The following is a 21131-nucleotide window of genomic DNA, read 5'->3' as shown; positions in this document are numbered from 1 at the left end:
CACCTAGTGTGCATGAAGCTAAAAAGACTTTTAGTAGTTATTATCTGAACCATAATTATCATGTCAAAACAGCCTTATGGCTCATTCACACGACCGTATGTATTTTGCAGTCCATAAAACACGGATCCACAAAAAATACAGATAACATCCATGTGACATCCGCTTTTCGCTTGTTTTTGCAGATCCATTGCAGCAATACCTATTCTTGTCTGCAAATCGGACAAGAATAGGACATGTTCTACCTTTTTTGTGGAACAGACATACAGAAACGGAATGCACATGGAGTCATTTACATTTTTTTTGCTGACCAAGTGAAGCGAATGTTCCGCATACAGGCCACAAAAAACAACAACCCAGAATGGAATAAAAATATGTTCATGTGCATAAGCCATTAGAGCTTATTCAGACTACCATATTCATTTTGCAGTCCGATCCACAAAACACAATACCAGCCATGTGCCTACTGCATTTTGCGGAATGGAGCGGCCAGCCTTATGATAGAAATGCCTATTCTTGTCCTCAAAAATGAACACGAATAGGATGTGTTCTTTTTTTTTGCAGGGTTGTGGAACGGAAGAACGGATGTGGACAGTAAATAAAATGGCGGAACAGATGCGGAAACAAATATACAGTCTGAATGAGCCCTTATTGTGTTGTTAGGTCATCTGTAAGGTGCAATGAATGTAAAATGACCTTGCCTTCTCCCTTCATACCTCTGAATCTCTAAAAAATATTGAATTTATAATGTCAAAGATGAAATCTGACTTAAAGGGAATCTCCAGTGGAATTATTTAGTATCCAAAATAATGATTATTTACCTCACTGATGCCCCCACCACTGCTGTTCAGACACTGGTCTAGTCCCCACCGCTCTGCACTTTCTGGTTTCAGGCTCAGGCTGCCCACTCCATCAATTACTGACTGCAGCAGTGACTTACCTCAGCCCAAGACTAAGTGGATGTGCAGTCCAAACAGTATTCTGTGTGTTGAACCCAACTTCAGTAAGTGGAGAGCAGTAAGAATCACAGTAGGAAGGCAGAGGTGGGGGAACAGTGAAATGTGATCACGGTGTTACTTTAATCCCCTACTGTAAACATTAATCTGGAAAACATCTTTAAGGTAAATTAAAGGAGTTTTCCAGGTCCTTGATATAATTGTCTTATCTTCTGGATTGGTCATTAATATCCTATCGGCAAGGGTCCAACCCCCTGCACCCCAATTAACTTTTCCTTGCAGCATGCTCGGACAGTCTATAGCTGTCAGCCTACAACAGGGTATGGTGGGAGTTGTAGTTTTACAACGGCTGGAGGGCTGCAGGTTGGGCATTACTGTTCTATTCAATGTGCTAGTTCCAGCAGCAGAGGCTACAGGGGACAGCTGATCAGTGGAGTGTGCACAGTGTTGTGGAGGTGCACGTTGTTGGACCCCCACCGAACAACTATTCATGACCCATCCTGGGGATAAGTTGTCAGGATGAGGACCCTGGCAAACTACTTTAATGCTGGCTACATCTCTTAGATTAACCTAATCACTGAGCCTTGTGAACAACATGGAAGCTACATATACTTATTAAATAACACTGGCAAGTGCATCTTGAGCTTTACCTAAAACACATAATTCACCTTATTAGCTTGTTTAGTTATTGTCAATGTACTCAATGAAAGTGTTTAACATGAAATGATTGCGTTATGGTAACAGGAACAAGATGTATTCTATTGTATAATCAAATGCATGTTGAATGTATAAGTAAATTAAATTTATACTTCGATATTGTCTACATATAACATTGTAAGAATGCTTTAAAATAAATATTGTATCTACTGTATGCTGTTTTTTAACTTTCTTACAAAAAGTATTACTATAATGTGGTGGTGGAGCTTCCGGAGTGACATAATGGTACCACTAGAAATGTATGTCTCACCCAGGGAAAGATGGGTGAGGAGGGAGATCTGAGAAAGTTGGGTTACATAGTTACATAATTAATACAGTTGAAAAAAAATACATACTCTGTTCCTTAAGACCTCATGCACAAAAACGTTTTTTCTTTCCGTGTCATTCCGTATTTTTGCAGACCGTATGTGGAACCATTAATTTAATGGGTCCGCAAAAAAAAAAAAAACAGAAGGTACTCCGTGTGCATTACGTTTCCGTATTTCCATATTTCCGTTCCGCAAAAAAATAGAACATGTCCTATTATTGTGCGCATTATGGACAATATTAGTACTGTTCTATTTGGGGCCAGCTGTTCTGTTCTGCAAAATACGGAAATGCACACGGATGTCACCCGTATTTTTTGCGGATGGTGTAATGACCAGCCAGCTGATGAGCTCATATAAATATGGGTTAGGCTCTTCCAACAGGACTCCCAGTCTAGGCAAGAGACAGTACGTGTGGCAAGAGAGCGAGAGAAGCTCATAGGGTATTGAGAGTTTAAAAGGGTAATTTAAAACAGAAAGATGGTAGGTTGTCAATTTTTGGTGCTAACCTATTCGTGCTGGTGGTAGGCCGGTGCTGCCGGTACCTTTCAATCATCGTAAGTGGAGTCGCCTGATCTCCAGAGGAGTGTTGTGGTATTCAGTGGGGGGGATATGTACTAGGTAAGTACAGATGTGGTACCTTCTTGGCGCAAATCACAACTTCACTGGATGTTGGTATTAATAATATTTTATTTGATAAGTGACAACACGTTTCGGGGTACTTCTGATCCCTTTGTCAAGTATAAAAAACATACCAGAAGAACATGTACAACAAGTATGACAATATGTGCATGGAGTTTTTTTTTTTTTTTTAAAAGAGTAAAAATAATAATATTAATAATGATGATAATAATAATGACGGCAGGGTGCTTTGTGTATGACATAAAATAGAAAGGGCATTCAAGAATATATGGGTATAAACATCCATAGGGATATAAAAATAAATATATTGTTATGAGGAGAAAATACGCAAAGGTATATAAAAAATAAATAAGACACCATTTGTCTAAAAAAGTCCTGCGACTGGTGACATTTATAAAAATATATTTGTGGTCAAGGCTCCGGGGGGAGCACTGGACGAAGGTGAGAGAAACTGGACACGGTTGAACCTAACTTTGGCTAGTGGTGTGCCTTTAGCCATGTACGCGGGTAAGCCAGAAAAGGGGGCAAACGCAAGAAGTCTGAGCTTGAAGCGAGACTGGAAATGAGGGAGGGTAGGGTGGGGCACCACGCAAGGCTGACAGCCTGGAGAGGCTGTGCGGCAGGATAAATACCCTATGCCCCTCCCACAAATGCAGGCTGGAAATCCAGCCTGCTGTACTTGTGGTCAAGGCTCCGGGGAGAGCGCTGGACGAAGGTGAGAGAAACTGGACACTGTTGAACCTAACTTTGGCTAGTGGTGTGCCTTTAGCCACGTATGCGGGTAAGCCAGAAAAGGGGGCAAAACATGAATTTAGGCAGTTTATTGATTGAGAAATTTACCAAACTAGAAAAAGCTTTGGCGATCTCGACCCGTGGATGTGGGATGTAATGGGAAAAACATGACGATTGCCACCGTCCCTTCTTCCGTATGATGTGAGCTGGGACGCCATGTTTGGAAGCTGCGGACGCGGCCCCGATTCGGAAGGAATGAGCGGATATGGAGGCAGCGTGAAACCCTAGACCCGAAGCTAGAGTGCAAATGTGTCTGATGAACTGCGCAGAAGTCAGTGAAAGCACGGGAAATGGCAGTAAGGGACTGTCGGGATTTCTGTCACGGAGAGTGGCGAGAAGTTGGTTGAACACTGCCACTGGGCACCAAGGATTGAAGGAATTGAAGTACTCGATCTGAACCGGTGGAATTTCTTTAAAATAAATCCCCTGTGACCGGTTGTCTGGTGGGAGTGGACGGAGAGGAGAGCTTCTGGATGCCTCTCAAGACTGCCTTGACCGCCTGGGAAGAAAAGAAGGAGGTATGACTAGGATGATTGATCATGTGGTGATGCTGGATGCCCGCTAGGTAAAGTTTGATGGTGTTGTGGGATAACCGGAGCTCCTTATGGCAGTACGCCAAGAAGGCCAGGACGAAGGAGACCTTATCCCTGTCCCCCCTAGGATGAAGGCGTGAAAACCGTCTGAAGAATTAGCCGAGAGTGACTTGCGGATGAGACCGTGGGCTGCGGAAATGTACTTATCTAGTCCATGATCAGGGCTTCGAACCCTGGAGGGTTGATTCCGATTCTCCGAGCTCCTGGCATGACCTGGAAAAATAAATTAAAGTTTAATCAGGACAGGGCATCGGCTGCGGTGTTCTTTTTGCCCTCTATGTGCCTGCAGATGACGTGGAAGTTGTGTTGCAAAGATAGCCAGGTGAGTTTGCGAACTAGACGCATGACCTTGGGGGAGCTGGACCTACCCCTAGCGAGGATGTCGACAACCGCTTGGTTGTCCGTCATGAAGCATACTGGCCTGTTTCTCCATGACTGCCCCCAGACAAGACCTGCTGCTACGATGGGGTATACTTCGAGCAGGGGAGAGGACTTGGCGGCCTCCTGGTCTGAAGAGACCCGTGCGGGTCAAGGACCTGCAAACCACTGGTCCCCGCAGATGGCTCCGAAACCGAGGGATGCGGCAGCATCGGAAAACACCAAGGGGGAGGCATCGTTCCGATGGGGAACAAAGAGGGAGATGCCGTTCCAGCTGGACAAAAAAAACTGACCACATGGCCAGATCCCCCAACGCATTGCGTCCGAGATGGATGAGGGCATGCAGATCTGAGGTTGTTGGGAGGAGTCTGAGTAGGCCGGAGGTGAACGATCTGCCCTGGGGCATGATCCTGGCGGCAAAGTTGAAAGACCCCAACAACGATTGGAGTTCCAACTTTGACACCGTGCGGGTACCCACGAGCCTGGTCACTGAGTCCTTTAGCCTAATTAACTTGTCCAGGGGAAGTCTAGCCTCCATTTTGATGGTGTCCAGGGTGATACCTAAAAAGGTGATTACCCTGGAGGGGCCCTTGACCTTTGATGGGGCCACTGGGACGTTCAGGTGACTGAACAGGCTGAGGAGGCTGTCCAGCCTGTCCGGGACGTGTTCGGCCTGCTCGATGAGCAAGAAGTCGTCCAAGTAATGGATCACCCTTGGACAATGGGCATGGTTGGCCAGAATCCAGTGAAGTGCTTGGGCGAACTGGTCAAAGAGCCAGGGGCTGCTCTTTGACCCGAACGTGAAGCGGGTGGCAAAATAATACTTTGCTCTCCATTTGATGCCATAGAACTTCCACAGGTGAGGCAGAACTGGCAGCAACTTGAAGGCATCTGAAATGTCAGCCTTTGACAACCAAGCTCCTGCTCCGACCTGTAAGATGAGTTCTATGGCCTCGTCCAGAGAAGAATACTGCATGGAGAATTCGTCTGACGGGACCAGAGAATTTAATTTAGAATTTAATTTAAAAAAAATTAGGATTTCTTTACAACTAAGCCTATGGGGCTGACCTGGTACACAAGGAAAGGGGATTTGGCAAACGGGCCAATCATGAAGCCTTTCTGCAATTCAGCCTCCAACAATTCGTCCACCGCCATGGGGTCCGCCAAAGATGAGAAGGTTGGGGCATTCATGAGTGACCTGCAGAATGGTGACTAATCCTATATGGAAACCCTCGGAAAAACCCTGTTTGAGAAACAGGACGAAACTGGGGTCATGGTGCTGTTGGAGGAGGGAGAGTAACAGGTCAAGGTTGACCCCGCCTAGTCAGGAGCGTTTGGCCGTTCGTTGGGAACAGGAGGACTGAGGGTGGGCCCTAAAACAGATGGAGCAAATGTGTAATGCTTTGCACTTGTCATAACTGCAGAAGCCTAAGTTGAAATTATTGCATATTTGATTCTTCCCTAAGAAGGTGATGGGACGGCCAAGTTTGTCCGTAAATGGGTTGGATTTCTGCGCTCCGGTGTTGATTATTGGCCTGGCAGTGGGTGGGTTGGAGACATGGGGGCACCAAGCGGAAGAATGGAGGACTGATTGGCAACCGGAACAAGCTGGGGCTTTCTGGCCGGCAAAATGCCTGCAAAAGAGCTACATGTCCAAGACAGCCCAGTTGGTGACATGCTGATATTGGAGGAACGCTGCTGCTGCCTTTGCGGAAAATGACCGGTGGTATTCATAGAAGGCTGAGCCGCCGTATTTGTACCCTAACTCAGTAATTCTGTACAGGTACGTATGAAGTTCCTCCCTGCGGTGGGGATGCACGGAGCACACGATGTCACGGTATAGGCTGAAGGTCAGCATGAATTCGGGGATGGTAAGCTTCCTATTGAGGCGGACATCTTTAGGCCTGAGCACCACCGATACATCACCGCAGGCAATTGTCCGGTTTTCGACTGTGTCGTGGGTGGAGATCAGGATGGCGGCTAAGTTGATGTCCTTTCCTGCCAGAATATCACGCCTGATATTTTCTGGCACGAAGAAAGCGGGGGCGATGTCGGGAGTGCCAAGACTTGTACCTGAGGTGTTGGACCGGGAAGTGGAAGGAACGGCTTCGGGTTCTGGGGGAGGAGGAGACGTGGAACCCTTGTTCTCGATGGCCTGGAGCGTGGAATCGATGTCTGAAATTGATGACGCTAAGTTGTTGATGGTTGCGTGGAGTTGGGTCAGGGATAGTTGAATGGTAGACATGAAGACCAGGTCTTCGGAGGCTCTGGGTGGTTCGGGAGCCCTGGGCGATTCGGGAAAGAGCAGACTGTATAGCTCGGCCTTTCGCGCTGATGCAGAGTGGCGGATCCCCTTCTTTTTGAGTTCAATGATCCACTTGGGGATGGTCCAATGCCTGTAATGAAGCGCGGCTGGCTGCTTCGGAGATCGCTGACTCCGGGATAGACATCACAGAGTCTTCTATGTCGGATACGTGGGACATGATACCGCTGAATATGGGCACACCGTTCGAGCCGGACCATGTTGGGAGGATCTGAAGTGAAATGACAAACCCCATGCAATACCAAGTTTTTTTTTTTTTTTTTACTTACCTGGAGCCAAAAAGGGTTAGGATGGAATTTAAAAGTAATACTGGGCGCAATCGAAATGCCCGGGTATGTCCGCGAAGAGGGTGAAAACGTCACACCCCGCAAACCTAGGATCGGTAAGTGAGGAAGAAACTTAACTGGTACCTGCGTGAAGAGGTACACCAAAAATATTCTGAAACGGAACTTACGTAGATGATCAGGAAGAACGAAACCTGAATGAGGAGAAAATAAATGACAACCTGAGCGTGTCAGGAAATTACAAAAAATTAATAGACGGTGCAGAATGATCGGATTGGAGACCCAGGGTGCGCCAGGAGTTGGTTCTGAAGGAGATGAAAGAGGGTACTGTGTAGACAAGTGGCACATGCCAGGTGCCGTGATGAGTGGACAGAAAGCATGCCCAGGGCCAACAAAACTGACCTGAACATGTCAGGCAGAAGAAACATGGAATAACCTGAATGGTATCAGGCGACGGAAGGACAAGACCTGAAGGAATCAGGGAAAAACAATGTGGCCTGAGCGTATCAGGTAGTAAATGAACATGACCTGGCGTGGCAGGTGATTTAGAGACGTTGGGCCCTGTAACAAGACCGAGGGCCGAGACGCATCTGGTGACGAAGCCCCTACTGGATGCCAGCGTGGAATTTACCAGTGTGGCAGGCAGTGAGGTGACATGACCCGCTCGTGATGGCAACAGAGAGCAACAGGACCCGAGCGTGACAGGTAAAGAAGCATGAACTGACCGTGATAGGTACACTTATGAGGCAAGAAGACAAGAAGTGTGACCGGACAGTAGGAGAGGAGTTCGACGTGAGTGGCGTGAGCAGACAAAGAAAAAGATTTGGAATGATAAACGAAAAACTAGCAGATCAGACAAACAGGACAAAAGAGGGCCTGAGTCTCAGGATGACGTCACCGCAATACGAGATGCACCACGCGATGCCGACAGCATGGAGAGGCTGTGCGGCAGGATAAATACCCTATGCCCCTCCCACAAATGCAGGCTGGAAATCCAGCCTGCTGTACATATATGGGTATAAATATATATATAAAAATATATGATATATAATATGACATAATAAAACATAATATATAATATTTGACATGTGTAAAGGCCGATTTATTGGCCTGCATTTGTGGGAGGGGTGTAGCTGCCTTTATATCCGGCATACGCCCCTCCCTCAATGAACGTCTCGTCTTGTTTCTACCTACCACACGTGCAGACAGGTGACGGCAGCGTTCCTGGGCTCACGAGTCTGCGGTCAAAGGTGAGTATGCTGTCTCATCCAGCAGCCATGTCCACGTAGTTCCGGCCGGTGGTGTTTCGGCTCTCCAAGGTGAGGGGGAGCACCACTGCACCGGAACGATCGGCAAGGGAGCTACGTGCGGCTCCCCATGTGGCCATTCATCGTAGGGTTACAGGGGACAGCGTGTTCCCAACTTCGACGCAGCCGTAAAGTCTTGCACGGGCCGCCGTGCAGTTAGATAGGAAGGTAGTGAGCCTGAGCTGGATCAGGCTCGGTGGTCTATTAGTCAGGTCTGCCTGCTCCAGCTCAGTGCTTTTGAAGATTAACCTCTTAGTGACCAAGTGTTTTTTCATCAAGGTACTTGTATGAGGTCTTATTTTTTGCAGGACAAGGTATGGTTTTTAATGCACCATTTTAAGTACATGTACTGTTTGATTTAAAGCAAGCTGTTTTAGCTAAAACCTCCTTTGTTTAAGTCAGTAAAAGGCATATTAATGGTCACTAAGGGGTTGAAATAAAATATTTAGTATATAAGAGGGGTACATATGTGGTTTAGGCAAATATGTTAAGCACCCCTTTTGTAGTTTTCAGCAGGCTTCTCTTTAAGTTGCAGCACATTGTGTCATATTTAAAAGAAAGAAAAAAAAAAGCGACTGAGGCTGTTTGTGTAGGTTAATCAGGATTTATTCTCAGTTTGGTACTAGGCTCAGTCGTACACGCAGAGCAGCGTTTGTTCCACTCAGTTTAGTTACTTTTGGTTTCCGCATTACTATTGTTTCGTTTTAATTCCTGTTTACGCTTGTACACTGGTGTTTCACGATTTGACGTTCATTTCTAGGTCTGTGCTTCCCTTTTCTCGAGTATCGCCAGAGTTTTTCTTTCAGGGTGTGCTATTTACTTCTTATCGCAGCTGTCAGTCTTCAAGGCTAATCCAGTTCGGGTAAGCGTTTGGTGTCTGTGTGTGCTAATTTCAGGGTGGCGGTTCCTTGTTCTGTCCTGATTTCTTCCTTTATCCGTCTCACCCTCGGTTCACACGTAATGTCCACCAGGGTCAACCAGCATAGGGGGTTACACTAGTTCACAGTCCCAAGTCCATGACACTGTTGTACGCTGTTTTCCATAGTTGTGATGTCACGCGCTTCAGACATCGTTGAAGCTTCCGTGGATGAGAATGTCACCGGCATGTCGGAAGGGGGCAGTGTACCGTCCTTGCGCTCTTGGACTATATCTAGACTAACGTCAGAGCTTTCCAGGAGGGGTATCCCTTTCCCGGCTACCGCCAGAAAGGCCGAATTGTACCGACTGCTGACAAGCTCAGTGGGCCCACGTCAAGATGAGGTTCCTGTGGCTACAATACAGACATCTCTTGGTCAATTGCACGCCATGTTAAATAATCTCACGTCAACCATTAATAATTTCCAGGCTAGGTTGGAAGCTATATAATCTCGCAGCTCTGTCGTCCCGGTTTCACCTCCAGACGTACCTGTGGCTTCGACGTCAGCAGCAGATCCCCCTCGTGCAATGACGTCTGTGCCGGTACTCGCTCCCGCCCATTTGTCCCGACGAATATCAGAAAGGACATTCTTGAGGGTAGGGATGTTAATCTCGCTTCTCTGTTAATCGCCACCAGGGATATTTCTGACAATAAGGTTATTGCCTGTGGTGAGGTATCTGTTGTATTGAGGGGTCGCGATCAGAGACTGAACCGCAAATTGACAATCCCTGAATTTGTCATGGCCTTCAGCCTGTACAGAGATGTTTGTTCTGTCAGGCCCGACAGAAGGGAGGAGCTTGATTTTATATCTGTTTAGAGTCACGGAGTTGGGGTATAAGTATGGTGGTAATTCATTTTATGATTACCACTGTTCTTTTTCCGCCAAGGCCGCCGCGGCTCTCTCGCAGTTTCAGTTTGCAACAAACTGGGCTAGTTTGGATACCGAGCTGTTTTGTAGACACTTTGCTGGTCTTAAAGAACCATCCTGTATGTTGTGTCAATCTATTTTCCACTCTACAGAGTGGTGTCACAAGTCCGCTGCCGGTTTTCAAACTAGCCCCTCTAGTTCACTGTCTGGACCGGACGCCCTCAGGCCTTCTGGGTCAGTTGATAAGTTAGGTCGGCCTGTTGTATACCTGGGTAAGGCTCAGATTTGCAACAACTATAATTTTGCTGTATGTAATTTCAGCCAATGTCGTTTGTTGCACATCTGTACTAACTGTTTTAGGGCACATCCTAAGGTTGCCTGTACATTAAAATCAATCAAAGCCTATATGAGTGTCATCAATATTGATTGCCTTCGGTGGTATCTGCTAGGGCATCCCGATCCAAATTTTGTGGAGTTTTTGTCATTAGGTTTTTCCATAGGTTTTCACACCGGGTTGGTTACATTGCCAGAGTCTACTCACGAGTGTAAAAATCTGCAATCAGCTGGTAGAAAGCCCAGCGCAGTAGACGCATTGATTAAAGCTGAGTTGGACAAAGGTTTCCTCATCGGTCCCTTTAAAACCCCCCCTTTTCAGCAGTGGCGAGTCAGCCCGGTTGGGGTAGTCACAGGCAAATTCAGCAAGAAAGAAAGACTCATCATTGATTTGTCAGCCCCGCACGGGTCCCATGTAGCTAGTCTCAACTCCCTCATCCCATCGGAGGAGGTTAGCATGAAGTATTCCTCCATTTACCAAGCCATAGCTATCATCATGCACTTAGGTCCTGGAGCAGCGTTGTCTAAGGCGGATATATCCGACGCCTTTAAGCTTCTCCCGATCATGCCGGCCCTCTGGCAGTGGCATGGCATTAAGTGGAGAGACCAGTATTACTTCCCTTCGAAGCTCACGTTTGGCTCTAAAAGCAGCCCGTGGCTATTCGATCAGTTGGCACAGGCCCTCCACTGGGTGTTAGAAAACAAGGTACAGTGTGAGCATGTCATCCATTATTTAGACGACTTCTTGCTAATAGAAAGGCCAGGAATTGCCCCAGTAGGTCTCAAGAAGCTTCTGGATTGTTTCTCTCGGTTAGACGTCCCAGTGTCCCCTAAGAAGGTTGAGGGTCCGTCCACTGTCATCACTTTCCTGGGCATTGTTTTAGACTCGCAAAACATGCTAGCGAAGTTACCCACAGATAAACTGAACAGGATCAGGGAAGTGATACACAGGTTCACGGTTACTACTGTGACCACTAAGGCCGAGTTACAATCACTGTTGGGCATGCTGAACTTTGCCATGCGTATAATCCCACAAGGCAGGTCATTCATTTCTCATCTGTTGACACTCCTCCCCTCAGCACCTTGTTAGGACAGCCCGGTGCACTTAGACAGTCTGGCTCTAGCGGATCTTCACATGTGGGATCACTTTCTCCACCAGTGGAATGGAATTTCCCTTTTCATTCCCGCAATATGTAGTAGTTCTCCTGTAATTTTTTCTGACGCAGCTGCAAGTTCAGGGTTTGCAGCCATTTTTGGCACCCATTGGTTGGCAGGCGAGTGGCCAGTTGAAGTCAGACGAATCCCGGGTTTCTTGCAGACCTCAGCACTATTTGAGTTGTATCCCATTGTCGCGGCCGCCCGTGTTTGGGGTAGCAATTGGTCTAATTGCTCAGTTTTGTTTGTAACAGATAACGTAGCTGTTATCGATATTTTAACCAGCGGTTTGTCTAAGTCCTTACATATTACGAGTCTCCTAAGGCGTCTAGTACAACTTTCATTAATGCATCATTTCCATTTCAGTTGTGCACACTTGCCTGGTACACAAAACATGGCAGCGGATGCCTTGTCATGAGCTAATACCTCCCTTTTCTTTCAGATCATGCCAGAAGCGGACATCACAGGTGCCATGATTCCTCCGCACGAGTCACTAGTCCTGGTCTAACTGAACACCTAGCTACTGCTCACATGTTGCTTGCTAAATCTCTCTCACCTAATACGGCCAGAGCTTACCACACAGGGTGGAACACATATTGTCAGGGCCGTCTTTAATATTGATTGGACCCTGGGCAAGAATTTACTTGGGCCCCCTGGATCCCGCCTTCCCACACCTTAGCAGGCAATCGCCCTCCACCACAACACACACACACAAAAATCCAGACATCTGGTAGAGTACAATAAATGACTGTAAATACTTCCAGTTCTGAAGACTCCAGCGGCTCAGGACCAGTGCTCTGGGCAGCTGGGCTCAGGCTGGAAGTGGGCACCGCTCTGCAGGAAGGAGACCAGGGCTCAGTTCACCCTAGCGTTATAGAGCACCCCACAGTATGCAGTATAGCACCCTATAGTATACAGCAACCAATAGTATGCAGTATAGCACCCTATAGTATACAGCACCACACAGTATGCAGTATAGCACCCTATAGTATACAGCACCACACAGTATGCAGTATAGCACCCCACGCTATACAGTACCCAACAGTATATAGTAGAGCAGTATAGCAGCCCACAGTATACAGCACCCCACAGTATACAACACCTCACAGTATACAGTAGAGCAGTATAGAACCTCACCATATACAGCACCCCAAACTATACACGATACAGCACCCCACACTATACAGCCCCCCCACACTATACAGTACAGCAGTATAGCACTCCACAATATACAGCACCCACAGTGTACAGTATACAGCCCCCCACAGTATACAGTACAGCAGTATAGCACTCCACAGTATACAGCCCCCCACAGTATACAGCCCCCCACACTATACAGGCCCCCACACTATACAGGCCCCCACACTATACAGGCCCCCACACTATACAGCACCCCACTATACAGTAGTGTACAGTATATTAGCATAACAGCCCCTGTCACCTTTTTCTGATGTAATCTTCACAAAAAAAGCTCCACAGTTACGGCAAACTTCTACAGCAACACTCCTGGTAGGACCTTGATGACCTCATAGCCATGTGACCATTAATATTGCTAGGTTACTGGTCACATGGTGATGATGTCATCTAAGGTCCTAGAGAAACACAGCTCTCACAGTATGCTGCCTGGAGTGCCGGCAGGTATGGCATGGCAGCACCCCCTGTGTAGCTGACAGCTTGACACCTGGGGCAGTGGCTAGCAGGGCTCAAGAGGAAGCTGCCTTGGGCCCCCCAGGAGCAACTGGGCCCGGGGCAGCTGCCCCTTTTGCCCCTTGTTAAAGACGGCCCTGCATATTGTAGGTTCCAGGAGCGGTTCCCTCAGGGGCAGTCCAGCGTCGTAGAATATGTTCTTGCTTTCATAGGGTTTTGTCACTCCGAGTTGAAGTTATCCCATAATACGGTTAGGTCCTACCTAGCAGGGGTTCAGCACTTTCTGGCTGTGAGCTACCCGGATCGGGGTTCCTTATTTTCTGTCCACGCTGTTAAGGCCGCTTTGAGGGGTCTGGGTAAATGTAGCGTAAAAGGACGGGTCCGTAGACAAGCTATTTCAGGTCAGGTTTTCCGTGATCTCTCTGACGCCTCAGACAAGGGTCCTTATTGTTTCCTCCTTAGCCTAGTGCTCAAAGCTGCTATTTATTTAGCCTTTTATGGGTTTTTGAGACCTGGTGAGTTCACAAGCTCCTCCAACAGCAGTAAGTTCGTAGCGATTAGCCAACTGGTTCCGAGTGTTGAGGGTTTCTCTTTACTATTGCCAGTGTCGAAAACGTCACAGGTGGGTCCTCCGGCTCAGGTGTCATTCTTCCCCACAGAACACTGTTGGTGCCCTGTCCGTGTACTCAATCAGTTACTGGCAGCATTAGATGGCCTTGGGCCGAGTAGTCCATTATTGCCTTTCGGCCAATCGCCTCTCACAACCCACCAATTTGTGTCCCATATACGCCCTCTGTTGGCCAGCTTAGGTGTGGATCCAGCTTTGGTGTCGGGTCATTCATTCCGCATCGGGGCTGCATCCGCAGCTTCAAAAAATCAGGTGCCGACGCACGTCATCCAAAAGTTAGGACGCTGGCGGTCATCGTGTTTTAGCAGGTATATTCCTCATCCTAAGGTCGAAATGTCGCTTGCTTTTCAGAATCTGGTTCTGTAATTTTGTGTTGTAATAAAGGAAATCCTGCCTTTAAGTTTGCTGTTTTTGCCCTCTATTCAGGCGTCCCTACTTCGCCGCGGTTACGGCATAATTCTAGCCGCTTTAGAGTTGAGGGGGCCGCAGATGGGGTCAGTTCCTTCTCGCCATCATTAACCACGACCACAAATAAAATATATAACAAAATATAATACATAATATGGAGGATATATGGAATCACCTGTACATACCAGAGGTTTTTGTGATCGATAATAAACCATAGGTTTTTGTGATCATTAAAGCACCTATTTGATGAGAAGGATAATTGATCAATAATTGATTAGCTCCAGGGATGGTATGGTTTAAGTCATGATGTAGTATGATGGTGTATATATATGAGATAGGTGAAAGGTATGGGGTTGAGGATGTACAATAAAGCCATATAGTTGTGAATGATTCTTTGCAGCGTATAGATTATTTGTCCATATGTAGGGATGAGCGAACTCGAACTGTATAGTTCGGGTTCGTACCGAATTTTGGGGTGTCCGTGACACGGACCCGAACCCGGACATTTTCGTAAAAGTCCGGGTTCGGGTTCGGTGTTCGTCGCTTTCTTCGCGCTTTTGTGACGCTTTCTTGGCGCTTTTTGAAAGGCTGCAAAGCAGCCAATCAACAAGCGTCATACTACTTGCCCCAAGAGGCCATCACAGCCATGCCTACTATTGGCATGGCTGTGATTGGCCAGAGCACCATGTGACCCAGCCTCTATTTAAGCTGGAGTCACATAGCGCCGCCCGTCACTCTGCTCTGATTAGCGTAGGGAGAGGTTGCGGCTGCGACAGTAGGGCGAGATTAGGCAGATTAACTCCTCCAAAGGACTTGATTAACTGATCGATCTGCAGCTGTGGATCATTGAGCTGCTGATCCTCAATTGCTCACTGTTTTTAGGCTGCACAGACCGTTTGTCAGTCACATTTTTCTGGGGTGATCGGCGGCCATTTTGTGTCTTGTGGTGCGCCAGCACAAGCTGCGACCAAGTGCATTTAACCCTCAATGGTGTGGTTGTTTTTTGGCTAAAGCCTACATCAGGGTGAAGCTGTCACACCAAGTGCATTTAACCAGCAATAGTCTGTTCATTTTTTGGCCATATACAAAATCAGGGGCAAGCTGCGCCTGTCACCAAGTGCATTTAACCCTCAATGGTGTGGTTGTTTTTTGGCTAAAGCCTACATCAGGGTGAAGCTGTCACACCAAGTGCATTTAACCAGCAATAGTCTGTTCATTTTTTGGCCATATACAAAATCAGGGGCAAGCTGCGCCTGTCACCAAGTGCATTTAACCCTCAATGGTGTGGTTGTTTTTTGGCTAAAGCCTACATCAGGGTGAAGCTGTCACACCAAGTGCATTTAACCAGCAATAGTCTGTTCATTTTTTGGCCATATACTAAATCAGGGGCAAGCTGCGCCTGTCACCAAGTGCATTTAACCCTCAATGGTGTGGTTGTTTTTTGGCTAAAGCCTACATCAGGGTGAAGCTGTCACACCAAGTGCATTTAACCAGCAATAGTCTGTTCATTTTTTGGCCATATACTAAATCAGGGGCAAGCTGCGCCTGTCACCAAGTGCATTTAACCCTCAATGGTGTGGTTGTTTTTTGGCTAAAGCCTACATCAGGGTGAAGCTGTCACACCAAGTGCATTTAACCAGCAATAGTCTGTTTATTTTTTGGCCATATCCCAGTCTAATTCTGTCACTAAATCCATACCGGTCACCCAGCGCCTAAATACTAGGCCTCAAATTTATATCCAGCTAAATCTGTCCCTAGTGCTGTAGCTGGGCGAGTTATTTAGTGTCCGTTCAAGCACATTTCTTGTTCTGGGTTGAAATACAATTCCCAATTTAGCAATTTCATAATTTAGTGGTTTCTGCTATATCAGAGCTATTTGAAATCTATCCCTAAAAGGGTATATAATATTCAAGGTGCACATTGGGTCATTCAGAATAACTTCACACACACCCGCTACTGTGTATTTCCAAGTCTAATTCTGTCACTAAACCCATACCTGTCACGCAGCGCCTAAATACTAGGCCTCAAATTTATATCCAGCTAAATCTGTCCCTAGTGCTGTAGCTGGGCGAGTTATTTAGTGTCCGTTCAAGCACATTTCTTGTTCTGGGTTGAAATACAATTCCCAATTTAGCAATTTCATAATTTAGTGGTTTCTGCTATATCAGAGCTATTTGAAATCTATCCCTAAAAGGGTATATAATATTCAAGGTGCACATTGGGTCATTCAGAATAACTTCACACACACCCGCTACTGTGTATTTCCAAGTCTAATTCTGGCACTAAACCCATACCTGTCACCCAGCGCCTAAATACTAGGCCTCAAATTTATATCCCGCTAAATCTGTCCTTAGTGCTGTAGCTGGGCGAGTTATTTAGTGTCCGTTCAAGCACATTTCTTGTTCTGGGTTGAAATACAATTCCCAATTTAGCAATTTCATAATTTAGTGGTTTCTGCTATATCAGAGCTATTTGAAATCTATCCCTAAAAGGGTATATAATATTCAAGGTGCACATAGGGTCATTCAGAATAACTTCACACACACGCTTCTGTGCATTTCCAAGTCTAATTCTGTCACTAAATCCATACCGGTCACCCAGCGCCTAAATACTAGGCCTCAAATTTATATCCCGCTAAATCTCTCGTTACCGCTGTCCTGTTGTAGCTGGGAAAGTTATTTAGTGTCCGTCAAAGCACATTTTTTGTTCTGGGTTGAAGTACAATTCCCAATTTAGCAATTTCATAATTTAGTGGTTTCTGCTATATCAGAGCTATTTGAAATCTATCCCTAAAAGGGTATATAATATTCAAGGTGCACATAGGGTCATTCAGAATAACTTCACACACACCCGCTACTGTGTATTTCCAAGTCTAATTCTGTCACTAAACCCATACCTGTCACCCAGCGCCTAAATACTAGGCCTCAAATTTATATCCTGCTAAATCTCTCGTTACCGCTGTCCTGTTGTAGCTGGGAAAGTTATTTAGTGTCCGTCAAAGCACATTTTTTGTTCTGGGTTGAAGTACAATTCCCAATTTAGCAATTTCATAATTTAGTGGTTCCTGCTATATCAGAGCTATTTGAAATCTATCCCAAAAAGGGTATATAATATTCAAGGTGCACATAGGGTCATTCAGAATAACTTCACACACACGCTTCTGTGCATTTCCAAGTCTAATTCTGTCACTAAATCCATACCGGTCACCCAGCGCCTAAATACTAGGCCTCAAATTTATATCCCGCTAAATCTCTCGTTACCGCTGTCCTGTTGTAGCTGGGAAAGTTATTTAGTGTCCGTCAAAGCACATTTTTTGTTCTGGGTTGAAGTACAATTCCCAATTTAGCAATTTCATAATTTAGTGGTTTCTGCTATATCAGAGCTATTTGAAATCTATCCCTAAAAGGGTATATAATATTCAAGGTGCACATTGGGTCATTCAGAATAACTTCACACACACCCGCTACTGTGTATTTCCAAGTCTAATTCTGTCACTAAACCCATACCTGTCACGCAGCGCCTAAATACTAGGCCTCAAATTTATATCCAGCTAAATCTGTCCCTAGTGCTGTAGCTGGGCGAGTTATTTAGTGTCCGTTCAAGCACATTTCTTGTTCTAGGTTGAAATACAATTCCCAATTTAGCAATTTCATAATTTAGTGGTTTCTGCTATATCAGAGCTATTTGAAATCTATCCCTAAAAGGGTATATAATATTCAAGGTGCACATTGGGTCATTCAGAATAACTTCACACACACCCGCTACTGTGTATTTCCAAGTCTAATTCTGGCACTAAACCCATACCTGTCACCCAGCGCCTAAATACTAGGCCTCAAATTTATATCCCGCTAAATCTGTCCTTAGTGCTGTAGCTGGGCGAGTTATTTAGTGTCCGTTCAAGCACATTTCTTGTTCTGGGTTGAAATACAATTCCCAATTTAGCAATTTCATAATTTAGTGGTTTCTGCTATATCAGAGCTATTTGAAATCTATCCCTAAAAGGGTATATAATATTCAAGGTGCACATAGAGTCATTCAGAATAACTTCACACACACGCTTCTGTGCATTTCCAAGTCTAATTCTGTCACTAAATCCATACCGGTCACCCAGCGCCTAAATACTAGGCCTCAAATTTATATCCCGCTAAATCTCTCGTTACCGCTGTCCTGTTGTAGCTGGGAAAGTTATTTAGTGTCCGTCAAAGCACATTTTTTGTTCTGGGTTGAAGTACAATTCCCAATTTAGCAATTTCATAATTTAGTGGTTTCTGCTATATCAGAGCTATTTGAAATCTATCCCTAAAAGGGTATATAATATTCAAGGTGCACATAGGGTCATTCAGAATAACTTCACACACACCCGCTACTGTGTATTTCCAAGTCTAATTCTGTCACTAAACCCATACCTGTCACCCAGCGCCTAAATACTAGGCCTCAAATTTATATCCTGCTAAATCTCTCGTTACCGCTGTCCTGTTGTAGCTGGGAAAGTTATTTAGTGTCCGTCAAAGCACATTTTTTGTTCTGGGTTGAAGTACAATTCCCAATTTAGCAATTTCATAATTTAGTGGTTCCTGCTATATCAGAGCTATTTGAAATCTATCCCAAAAAGGGTATATAATATTCAAGGTGCACATAGGGTCATTCAGAATAACTTCACACACACGCTTCTGTGCATTTCCAAGTCTAATTCTGTCACTAAATCCATACCGGTCACCCAGCGCCTAAATACTAGGCCTCAAATTTATATCCCGCTAAATCTCTCGTTACCGCTGTCCTGTTGTAGCTGGGAAAGTTATTTAGTGTCCGTCAAAGCACATTTTTTGTTCTGGGTTGAAGTACAATTCCCAATTTAGCAATTTCATAATTTAGTGGTTTCTGCTATATCAGAGCTATTTGAAATCTATCCCTAAAAGGGTATATAATATTCAAGGTGCACATTGGGTCATTCAGAATAACTTCACACACACCCGCTACTGTGTATTTCCAAGTCTAATTCTGTCACTAAACCCATACCTGTCACCCAGCGCCTAAATACTAGGCCTCAAATTTATATCCCGCTAAATCTCTCGTTACCGCTGTACTGTTGTTGCTGGGCAAGATATTTAGTGTCCGTCAAAGCACATTTTTTGTTCTGGGTTGAAATACAATTCCCAATTTAGCAATTTCATAATTTAGTGGTTTCTGCTATATCAGAGCTATTTGAAATCTATCCCTAAAAGGGTAGATCATATTGAAGGTGCACATAGGGACATTCAGAATAACTTCACACACACCCGCTACTGTGTATTTCCAAGTCTAATTCTGTCACTAAACTCATACCTGTCACCCAGCGCCTAAATACTAGGCCTCAAATTTATATCCCGCTAAATCTCTCGTTACCGCTGTCCTGTTGTAGCTGGGAAAGTTATTTAGTGTCCGTCAAAGCACCTTTTTTGTTCTGGGTTGAAGTACAATTCCCAATTTAGCAATTTCATAATTTAGTGGTTTCTGCTATATCAGAGCTATTTGAAATCTATCCCTAAAAGGGTATATAATATTGAAGGTGCACATTGGGTCATTCAGAATAACTTCACACACACCCGCTACTGTGTATTTCCAAGTCTAATTCTGTCACTAAACCCATACCTGTCACCCAGCGCCTAAATACTAGGCCTCAAATTTATATCCCGCTAAATCTCTCGTTACCGCTGTCCTGTTGTAGCTGGGAAAGTTATTTAGTGCCCGTCAAAGCACATTTTTTGTTCTGGGTTGAAGTACAATTCCCAATTTAGCAATTTCATAATTTAGTGGTTTCTGCTATATCAGAGCTATTTGAAATCTATCCCTAAAAGGGTATATAATATTGAAGGTGCACATTGGGTCATTCAGAATAACTTCACACACACCCGCTACTGTGTATTTCCAAGTCTAATTCTGTCACTAAACCCATACCTGTCACCCAGCGCCTAAATACTAGGCCTCAAATTTATATCCCGCTAAATCTCTCGTTACCGCTGTCCTGTTGTAGCTGGGAAAGTTATTTAGTGCCCGTCAAAGCACATTTTTTGTTCTGGGTTGAAGTACAATTCCCAATTTAGCAATTTCATAATTTAGTGGTTCCTGCTATATCAGAGCTATTTGAAATCTATCCCAAAAAGGGTATATAATATTCAAGGTGCACATAGGGTCATTCAGAATAACTTCACACACACGCTTCTGTGCATTTCCAAGTCTAATTCTGTCACTAAATCCATACCGGTCACCAAGCGCCTAAATACTAGGCCTCAAATTTATATCCCGCTAAATCTCTCGTTACCGCTGTCCTGTTGTAGCTGGGAAAGTTATTTAGTGTCCGTCAAAGCACATTTTTTGTTCTGGGTTGAAGTACAATTCCCAATTTAGCAATTTCATAATTTAGTGGTTTCTGCTATATCAGAGCTATTTGAAATCTATCCCTAAAAGGGTATATAATATTCAAGGTGCACATTGGGTCATTCAGAATAACTTCACACACACCCGCTACTGTGTATTTCCAAGTCTAATTCTGTCACTAAACCCATACCTGTCACCCAGCGCCTAAATACTAGGCCTCAAATTTATATCCCGCTAAATCTCTCGTTACCGCTGTACTGTTGTTGCTGGGCAAGATATTTAGTGTCCGTCAAAGCACATTTTTTGTTCTGGGTTGAAATACAATTCCCAATTTAGCAATTTCATAATTTAGTGGTTTCTGCTATATCAGAGCTATTTGAAATCTATCCCTAAAAGGGTATATAATATTCAAGGTGCACATAGGGTCATTCAGAATAACTTCACACACACGCTTCTGTGTATTTCCAAGTCTAATTCTGTCACTAAATCCATACCGGTCACCCAGCGCCTAAATACTAGGCCTCAAAT

Source organism: Bufo gargarizans, chromosome 9 (genome assembly GCF_014858855.1).
Source record: "Bufo gargarizans isolate SCDJY-AF-19 chromosome 9, ASM1485885v1, whole genome shotgun sequence".
Lineage (NCBI taxonomy): Eukaryota > Metazoa > Chordata > Amphibia > Anura > Bufonidae > Bufo > Bufo gargarizans.
Note: the sequence above shows the minus strand (reverse complement) of the source record.